The following is a 10,739-nucleotide window of genomic DNA, read 5'->3' as shown; positions in this document are numbered from 1 at the left end:
CTCCTATGATGCTGCTTGGCCTGCTGTGTTCATCCAGCCCTGCACCTTGTTGTCTCGGATTCTCCAGCATCTGCAGTTCCTACTATCTCTGATAGGAAATAAATTAAACTGTTTACCTTTCACTTTTTGTAAATTTAACAGAAGGTGATCTAGAGTTTGGGGTACACATGTTAGAAACTGAAATATCATACACAAACTTGAAGAACGATAATCCCTAATATTTTACAAACAGTAGAGCTGCTTTTCTGAAAGAGCTCCACATTTCTGGTAGGTGATTCTGATCAAAGTTCCTTCACTAATGCCAGCGTAATTTAAATCTAACAGTTCTGACCATCAGAAAGATGGTGAGGGGAAATCAAATCACATGCCTTTTATCATGGTAGCAGCTAATTAATCTGTGGTTCAAAATGTGCAGCAGCATATATAGCCATTTTGACAGCTCCTGTGAAAGAATCAGTAGGTAAGTATAAGGTTAGGATGTCAGGTGAGAACAGTTCCAAGATGCCGTGTAGGTAAGTACCAAAGTTCCAAATGGATAAGATGACAGCAAATAGGGTGCCAGATGGATAGGGTGCAAGGGCACAAAGGCAGGAGGTCGGGTGCCAGCTGAGTTATGGAGTGTTTAAGGTAGGTCGGGACAGGGGTTGTATATGGTCTCATGGAGAAGGAGGTGCCACATCCAGCAAGGGTCTAGAGGTGATAGTCGTGTCCAGTAATGGATTTCCAGGTAGAAAGAGACTGTCAGGTCCTATGGGCAAGAGATAGATGAAAAGTCCCAGGAGACACTGAATTGCTTGGTCTTGGAGGAAGTAGGTAACAGATCCTGGGATCAAAGGGAATGGCAGTTCCCCGGGGGGGGGGGGGGACAAGATGGTATCAGGTTCTGGGATGGGGGTGAGGTCCGATGGGTCAGGGTGGGAGAGAGAGAGGAGGGAAGCAGTAAGGAGTCTCTTGAAAGTGTAGTTAGGAGTGTGTGTGGTAATTAGCAGTGGAGGAGAAAGTGTGCTATGAGTTTAATAGCTGTCAGAAGATAGACCGTGTATTTAATTGTTTAATGTTTCCTCGTTAACTATTAATAACTGCAGCAGAACACTCCAGGATTCCATGTGCAGGGGAATTCCCTTTTTGGAATCTTCTATATCCTGAATAATTCCCTCAGAACCTTGACACGCATCTCCCAGCTCTGCTGCAGAAATAACTAGCCATTGGAAAATCTGGGTCGATGGAACTTTAAATCAAATTAAAAGATAAAAGTGCTCCACAAATATCAAATAAATTTTCCAGATCCAGGTTTTCAGCAATAATTATAAACATTATATGCCATTAAAATCCTTACACCTGTTTGCATGGTGTAGAAATTCCAAAGTACACTGCATTTTGTAACAGTTTAAAGCATAAGGCATAAAGCAGAATTTTCATCAGTTCAGTGATTTCTGATTGAAATCAATTTGGGGTGACTGCAACAACATGCCTTCTGGGGAAACTTGGAATCAACGACAGCAGCTTTGAGGATTTCTCTGTTTAACTGCGCATTTGTGAACTCCAAACGTTGCAGTCAGTTTGAGAGGAATAATCACAGCTTTGATGTCATTACTGCCACAAAATACCAAACATTTTCAAGGGTTTTTTTGCATAAGACTAATCAATTCAGTTAAGATGTACAATTGAATCAAAGTTTGATTTAGATTTGTAGTCGGATGTCGGGTATGCTCACCGAGTGAACTAATGATGCTTGACAAAGTGCCATAAAAAATAATAAAACATAATATTCAAAGTTGCTCAGAAACTAATTCAGTACATGTTATACATACATATTGGTTTAATTTGCGTTTAAAATTTTGAATTTTTCTTTTTCACTGTGGAACACTTTTTAATCTTTGGTTAAGCTTTGAGAGAATTACTTCCCTGAAATATCATGTCATTTGTACAAGTTTTCAGGGCAATATAGCTTAAAGCACTAGTCACACAGAAAGCATGGTAATTGCTTTACACCTCTGATTTTAGGCTGAGAAGGTAGTCATTTTATGAAAACCTGTTTGTTTAATATTTTTAATTTCATTCAGTATCAATGAACCAACAATTGAAGTATTTTACAAAAGAGGCAAATGAAAGAATTTCTTTTGTTTTCACAAAGTGATAAGTTAGAGTCTCGAATGCACTGCCTGGAGGTGTGGTGGAGGCAGGTTTAATTGAGACATTCAACAGGGAATTGGTTAATTAGTCCAATAGAAACAATGTGCAGGGTTACAGGTTAAAAGGCAGGAGATTGGAACTAAGCTTAAATGCTCAGAGAGCTGGTGCACGCAGGATGGGCTGAATGGTCTCCATCTGTACCACAACAATTCTGTAATTCTGTATCCATGCAGCCGAACAAATCTTCTCAATAACAATACGCTCTTTAGAGGAATACTTTATGGTGCTGCACTTTTCTGTGGTCTGATTGTTTATCATAAATTGTCTAGGATGAAAAATTTATCATCACCAAACATAGCATCAATCTTAAAGGAAAATCTATTTTCAACTCAATAAATATGTTTGCTTTAATGAGTGACAACAGTAAACCCACGCAAGGAACAGCAGAAATTGATATAAGTCTCCACGGGGAAGTTTATGTGAATAGATCCTGCACCACTTTCAATTTTACAAGTCAAATGTGTGTTGAAGAGTTATAACCATTATCCTATAAGGGATGCAGAAGAACACAATACGTAGACAACTGAGCTTTTATTAAAATATATACTGTAACTAGATTAGAATTGTCTTCATTTCAAGATGGGACTACATTATGTTTGTTGCATACATGCAGTATGTCAGAGATGTTTATCAGGTCCCATCTATTACACCAACCAGGATTAAAACATGGTTTGATGCTGAATAAAGAGAATAGCACAAGTCTTCTCAGTTAGATCTCCATTAAATTAGCTTGATTCCCAGGGGAAGGGACACTGACTGACTAAATTATTTCAAAATGTCATTGCATTACAGGCCAAATATGTTCAAATAGCTGCAAATCCCTAACAAAAGAATGGAAATATACTCAACCATACATCGAAGCTTGGAAGTTTCTTCAATTGAAATCTTAGATTGAAGCCCCTACTTAACATTTTAAACTTTGTCAGCCTTGCAATACTCTAGGATTACTACACTCTTTAACTCAGTTCAAATTACATTAAATATTTTCACCTAACAACAGCATTCATATCATTAGTTGTTTCAGCTTTCAAACTTCCTCTGTGAATCTATTTGCCTCTCTTCCTACCGTTAAGTGTCTCCACAGGTTCTGTCTTTTTGGTTAGTCTGACATCTTTATATATATAGTCCAATTTCAACTTCTGTTTGATAACACTCCTGTGAGATGCCTTGTTTTTGTTCAGAAAGTGTTAAAAGGTACCCATGTAGAAATAAAAGTTCTTCTTGATGGAAGCAGAGCAAGAAAATGCCGTAAATTATTCAAGATTTACGATGCTTCCTTTTATTTTACAGGGAATGGATGTGCCTAAAAGTTGAATACGTTTTAAAGGACAGATGAGTCTGTTTACCATTTTAATCTATGTTAGACAGCAGCAGGGCAAACTCTAATATGCCTTAAGGTCAACTAATGGCACAAAAGCAAAGGTTTTCACTATTTTGTGCATAACCATTGTTTTGAGCTGTAGCCCATTTAGCCATCAAGAAGAATCATGAGTCTATGTATCTGAAATAAATTGGCTTTTATGATATGCCATTACTCATGAGTGCTCCGATAAAATTCATTAGTACCGGTTTGATGAAACAGGCTAATATCAGAAGACTATAAGATCTGTGAACATTGATGCAGAACACCGTCAGTATACATAGATTGTAAAAGAGCACATCATGTGCAATGATTGTTTATTGTCTCAGACTAAAATTTACTCTCAATCTATCATGATACTTGTTTTGAGAATCTTAGGATATTAGGCTTCTGAGGTAGGTTGAAACATGTTTGGATATTGTGAATGAGAAAATTCTAACACTGTTATCATCATTTTCCTGCCTTTTTAAGAGCACAGAAGAAAGTCCATTAGATATCTCCAGAGTGTGAATTTCTGATGGCATCCCACAGGGTGAAAAGTTAACACTTCAGTGACATACAGCCATCTCTGTGAGCTAATCAGTCAGAAACAGCCTATACATGCATTAGATTAGAGACAAAACTCAGAGGCTCAGTTACCCCTCATCCTGCAAGCATCCGAGTTGGCAGATCAACAATAAGCAATATATGTGATCTGCACACTAAGTGGGCTCTGTAGCTTCCAGATAACTGGCTTGTGGCTTAACTATGCACCACTGCACCTGGCACATTGCACAATGAATGCTTTTGGTGGCCTGAAGGTCATTTTTCTTCCCATCATTTCTTCTTTATCCATTATGTTTATAAGTTTAATCACAGTGGGGACAATGGGAGTATTGGAATAGTCAGATAATAATGCACTTAGAAGGCTTTCAGTGTCTTGTCAAATGAAGGAAGACAAAATGCAGACTGATCAACAGAAAAGAATTGAGTAATCTAGTATTGTGGCTAACATTAGAATGTGGCGCTTCTTAAAAATCTGCGCAGTAGGTACTTTTCAACGCAACGACATACAAAGTGTTTCCTGTGAAGGCAGCAAAAATGCCAACAAGAGGCAATTACTTAAATAGAGATGCATAATGTGAAGAAGAAAGAAAGCAGTCTAGGAGTCCTGATTGACAATAAATTGAAGCTATCGCTATGAAACTTCATGGCAGTAGGTAAATCAAATCAGATAGCAGAATGCTATCAATATGTCAATAGCAAGCCAAAATCATGAGTCAGTCATTTGATAAAACACTAGTACAATAACAAAAGCTTGCATGCATGGTTTGGGAAGTTTAATCAGATAGAAAACTTGACAATCTACCAAAAAATGATATTTGCATCAGTGACTAAATATTGGTTGATGAGGTTGATTTTTAAGATGTATAATAAAGGAAGAGAGATTGGTGGAGAGGTTTAGGGAGGGAATTCTAAGTCTGGGGTAAAAGAATTTGGGGATACTCAAGAGACCAGAATTGTAGAGTCTCTGATTCAAGGAATGTGGAGCTGGAAAAGCTCAACAGGTTAGATAGCATCTGAGGAGCAGGTAACTCAATGTTTCGGGTCAGAACCCTTCTCCAGAACCTGGGAGGGTGAGAGAAGTCCAGAAATAAATAACGGGAGGGGAATGGGGCTGGGGGGAGGGTAGGTGAGATGGAGATAGGTGGATGCAGGTAGGGGGTTATTGTGGTTGGTCAGCGGGAAGGGTGGAGTGGGTAGGTGAATGGGAAGATGGACGTGTTGGGGGTAAAGAGATTTTGAAGTTGGTTATGCTGGTAGGGGGTTTTGTGGTTGGTCAGTGGGAAGGATGGAGCGGATAGATGAGTCAGAAGATGGATAGGGTGGGGAGAGGAGAAATTTTAAAGCTGGTGACGTCAATATTCAGACCATTGGGCAGTGAGCTCCCAAGGTAAAATATCAGATGTTGTTCCTCCAGTTTGCATTTGGCCTCACTCTGACAGTGGAGGAGGCCAAGGATGGACATGTCACCAGGGGAATGGGAGGGGAAGTTAAATTGGTTGGCAACTGGAAGATCAGACTGGTTGGTGCATCCAGAGTGCAGATGCTCTGCAAACTTGAACCCGAGTCTGCATTTGGTCTCCCCGATATAGAGGATATCACATCCAGAGCAATAAGTACAGTAGATGAGGTTAGATGAAGTGCAGGTGAATGTCTGCCAGATTTAGAAGGATTGTTTGGGGCCTTGGACAAAGGTGAGAGGGGAGGTGTAGGGGCAGGTGCAGCACCTTGTGCAGTTGCAGGGAAAGGTGTGGTGGAGAAATTGATGGGGAGTGTGGAGCTGAAGAGAGAGTCGCAGAGTGAACAGCCCCTGCAGAAAGCAGGCAGGGGTGGGGAGGAAAATATCTTTTTGGTGGGGTCCGTTTGTAGGTGGCGGAAATGTCAGAGGATGATGGGTTGTATTCGAAGGTTGGTAGGGTTTTATGTCACATCCACCATGCACATGTATATCTGGAAGAGGATGCACATGTCTGTACGCCTGTTCTACCAGAGGATTTTCAGGATTTTGTGAAGGCAGCACTGGTGATAACAACTCCAGTGATCTGAGGTCTCTGCTGTACATGGTCCATGTTTCTGATGTATACAGGAGAGCTGCTCTGTAGACCATGAGCTTGGTGCTGAGTTTGAGATCACAGATTTCAAACACTTTATTCCCCGGGTGTCTGAAGGCTGCACTGGTACATTGGAGTCAACATTGCATTTCTTCGTCAATGTCTGCTCACACTGAAAGGAGGCTCCTGAGATATGGGAAATGGTCCACGATGTCCAGGGGATCACTGCAGATTTTACTGGTCAAGAAGTGGTGGCAATGTTGTGTGGCAAGAGGGGACTGGTTAAGAAGCTAAGGGCAGGTATAATCATTCAGGTCCTTCCTTTGCCCACTCAAGAAGCCAGTTATACAGGTTTTGGAAATAAAATTGATTTGGTGTTTCACAGGTGACCAGATTAGCAAAGTCCATCTTTCAGGGGTCTCAGAAATCACTGTCTCATTCCTTCTTACTGAAATCTCACACTCACAGAGTGTGATTAAGGCCAACATGGAAGCAGCCAAACATTTGGTGCATTTCCAGAGTGGGAAAACTGACTGTGAAATTTTTAAGCACAACACTCAATTTCTGCTCAAGAAATCAGCAGGACACAAAACATTTTTTACTCATCAAGCTGTACCAGGATATCAGAAGTGCTTGCCTTTTAATTGCAGAAATCCTATGTTGCTGTAAATAATGGACGATTAATTCAGAATATATACAAATGAGATTACAGCTGGAAACACAGGCAGATGGTAATGGGCAAGTTAGTCCCACTGTGATTATTTTAAATATTATTCAAGCAGCCTGATGAGTGACATCTTCATACAGATAAATCATGTTTATGCCAGCTTATTGCAATCAGTGTGCAAACTGCTTATGATAAGAGGAGCCCTGCAATAAAGTAGCATTAATGAATATGAAGCAATAAATTTATAATACTGCTTACCATCACCATCATTAGAGACTATTTTAGAAATCATTGTTTTACGTAAGAGGAGCATCATAGCTTTGTGATCTTCACAATGCTGCTTTGGGACAGGACAATTATGTGCCGTCGTTTATTCAAGGTCACTCGGGCATGACTGGTTAATGTTTTTTCCAGTCTGGGACCAATGTTCCAAATCTACAGCAAAATGATGAGATGGAAGTGTCTTTCTCTGTCGGCTTGTGAAGATTGAGTGCAGAATGAGTTTAGGGATGTGTCAGATGAGACTTAGTCTCACAGCACAGAGCAGTCCATACTTCACAGAAGTCATATATCAATCCAAGTAGGAAGGTGGAAAAGTGGCTTGTGTAGCAACATAACATAACCGTTTAGCAGCACTGTTAATTTTATGTTTGAAGTTTAATAGCCTCACTCAGTATGACTGCCGACTGCCAAAATGTGAAATTTAAAAAAAATATATATTTGGTGTTGAATTAGTTGCAGTTTTTAATTTATAATGTTTATGCCTATTCTCACCCTAGAGCTCATTGGCTCACTCCTATTCCAATGTCTTCAGTCACCTCCAGCTTGTAAAATATCAGAGACTCTAAAAGGAGACAGAAAGGACTACAGATGCTGGAAGCTAGAGTCAAAAAATGTGGAGTTGGAAAAGCACAGCAGGTCAGGCAGCATCCGAGGAGCAGGAAAGTCAATGTTTCAGGTCAGAACCCATCTCCAGGTCTGGGAAGGGTGAGGGAAGCCCAGAAATAAATAGAGGGAAGGTGTGGGACTGCGGGAAGCGTAGGAGAGATGGAGATCGGTGGATGCAAGTAGGGGGCTGTTGTGGTTGGTCAGTGAAGTGACTTCACCTGATGAAGAAGCAGCACTCTGAAAGCTTGTGATTTCAAATAAGCCTGGAGAACTGTAACCAGATGACTGCAGACTTTCTCCACCCAAGTCCAACACCGGCATCTCCACATCATGGTCATATTCAGTGCAAAGAAAAATCAACAGACATCCAGAATCAAACACTGAATAATTGGATACTGTATCCAGTCTTCAGCCCAGATTTTACTTTTATGCTGAGTGGGGGAATCTTTAAAGCACTTAGTCTATTCGCAATTTGCAATGTTAACACTTGATTGGTTTGAAGCAAGAGGAGTATAGAAAGTGCAGGAGATTATTAAGAAAGTTAGTGTATGCCCAAAGGAGGTTTGTAAATATATCAAGAAGAAGAAGTTAACCAAGAAAACAGTGGAGCTCATTAGCACCAAAAGGGCAATCTGTGTGTGGAGCCAAAAGGCATTGGTACTTTAGATCTGTCTTTACTTGGGAAGGAGGACGTACAGTCATTCTTCCGTATGTGTCCCCCTGTAAAAGTATATTCACATGATTCAGAAGCTAACTTCAAATATCACACAGTATCATTGTCACATATCCTTTGAGCATACAGAAAATATACCAGAGCCTGTTTGATCATTTTAAATGATCTATTCCAAATAATGTTGCTGCACATGTTCTGGATTTTTTTTGGTCCTTGTTCATGTAACATTTTTCATTAGAAATATCAGAAGGTTGCTTTGATCCTACATTTTAATGAGAAAATTGAAAGACCCTTATGACTTCACCCACTTACATGTAAGTGCTCTCCAGTTATAATTCATTCCCTTTCATTCCTTCCAAATGATGGATGGTGCCTGACTTAAGGAGTTTAATTGATATATACAGATAAAAGCAAACTCGCACCAAATGGGTTATAAATCCAACAGATGGAAATTTCTGAGTTTATTTTCAACCAAGAAGCTGACAAAATTTGTTTCAGTTTTTGCATGAAAACCATGTTACACTGGCTTGTCATTTCAAAGTGATTAAGGAGAAAGTAACATTCTTTTCATCTAACTTCGGTAAAACCATGTGCAAGTATCCGATATATCACATTAAAATTAGTCAGCATTTAAGAAACGTCTAATGAATGAAGCCATAAAGAAAGCATTGAAAATGCTTCATGTTTGACAAATGCAATGTAGTTTTTCCTTCAAGAGTTGACTGTGTTGATAAAGTGAGTGCAGTTGATGAAGCAGAAATAGATTTCCAGAAATGGTTTGATAAAGTGCCTGACAAGAGGCTTTTTAGAAATGTACAGCCCTGTATTTTAATAGTAAATACAACAAGATAAAAAGCATGATAGACAGAGAGCAAAGAGTTAAGATAAATGAGCTTTGCAAGGTTCAATGTAATAGTGTCCCTATCTCTGGACGAGAAGGTCCAGGTTTGAGTTCCACTCGATGATCATGGAGGATGCATTCATAAGTGGACTAACAGGATTGATTGGCCTTCTCATATGCCCAATGACAGGTAGTAAGAGCAAAGGAGTTTGGTGGTCAACTATCCTGCAGAGGGCAATTGCAAACCGCGACAGCAATTTGATTACAAGAATGAACAATCCAATGGAAGTCTTTAACTAAAGCCGTGGAAACGAGGCTGGGACAAAAGGCGGGCAGAAAGATTCATGGTTGGTAATGGCTCAGTGCAAAGATTAGAGTTGAGCCTATTATTGTTTTCTGTTCATATACTTTATCAAGATATGGACAAAACAGTAACTTCTTGGAATGAAATTAATTCATAGATGCCATTTCTTTGCTAATGCAGGAGTGAAGCATACCATGATGAGATCATCCAGAACTCTGCTGCCTATTCCCTATTTTGCACCAACTCCCACAACATGTGGACACTAAACTATGCTGGCTCCCAGTCAAACAATATCTTGATTTTAAAATTTGTATTCAACTTTTCAATTCCTTCCAGGGTCTTGACCTCTGTTCACTGCCCTCCAATTGCACAACCCACCGAGATCATTGTCCTTCTTTAATTGTGGTCTGATTGAGCATCCATGATTTTACTTGTTCCACTATTGACAGCATGTTTCCACTTGTATGGGCCCTATGTTCTGGAATTCCCCTTCTTAACATTTCCACCTCTTTACCTCACTCTCCTCCTTTAAAACATGCTTTAAGACCCACCATTTCTGCCAAGCATTTGATCATCTGACCTAATATCACCTCACGTGGGTCAGTCCCACATTTTATTTCAAAATGCTCCAGTCGAAACACTTTGGAATATTTATTTTGCAAATATACCATAGAAATCTGTTATTGGTGGTTGGACAATCAATGTCCTGTTATTTATTGGAAAAGTACAGAGGGTGTATGCTTCTGAGGAGTCTCATGTGAAAATCACGAATTCCGTTGTTAAGGATGACCATCAACTGAAAAGATTAACATTCCAGTGACTTGTCTTCCTGTATCTCCACGATTAATGCAGGCACTGAAACTACAGAGATGTTGGATGAATATGAAATAGATCTAATTGATTTTTCATTGCATTTTAATAGCTCATTCGCAAACAAACTCACTGACTGCTTCTGCATTTCATTTGCTGAAAGACCGTTAGCAGTAATTCCACCCAATGTATTTCTGGTGGATACAACCACAGCATATATCCTGCTTACAATGATAGCTTGTAAGAGTTTCTAATGTAAGAACTCTAGCAAATTTGTCAAACATAATTTGCCTTTAACAAAACCGTGTAGACTCAGTTTACATTAAACTTTTCTAAAAGTCCTACCATTTTTTTCAAATAATGAAATATAGCATTTTCCCAATGACAGATATTAAACTAACAGACCTAT

This window comes from Rhincodon typus, chromosome 6, assembly GCF_021869965.1.
Source record: "Rhincodon typus isolate 14 chromosome 6, sRhiTyp1.1, whole genome shotgun sequence".
In the NCBI taxonomy this organism is placed as follows: Eukaryota; Metazoa; Chordata; class Chondrichthyes; order Orectolobiformes; family Rhincodontidae; genus Rhincodon; species Rhincodon typus.
This window is presented reverse-complemented; position numbering follows the sequence as displayed.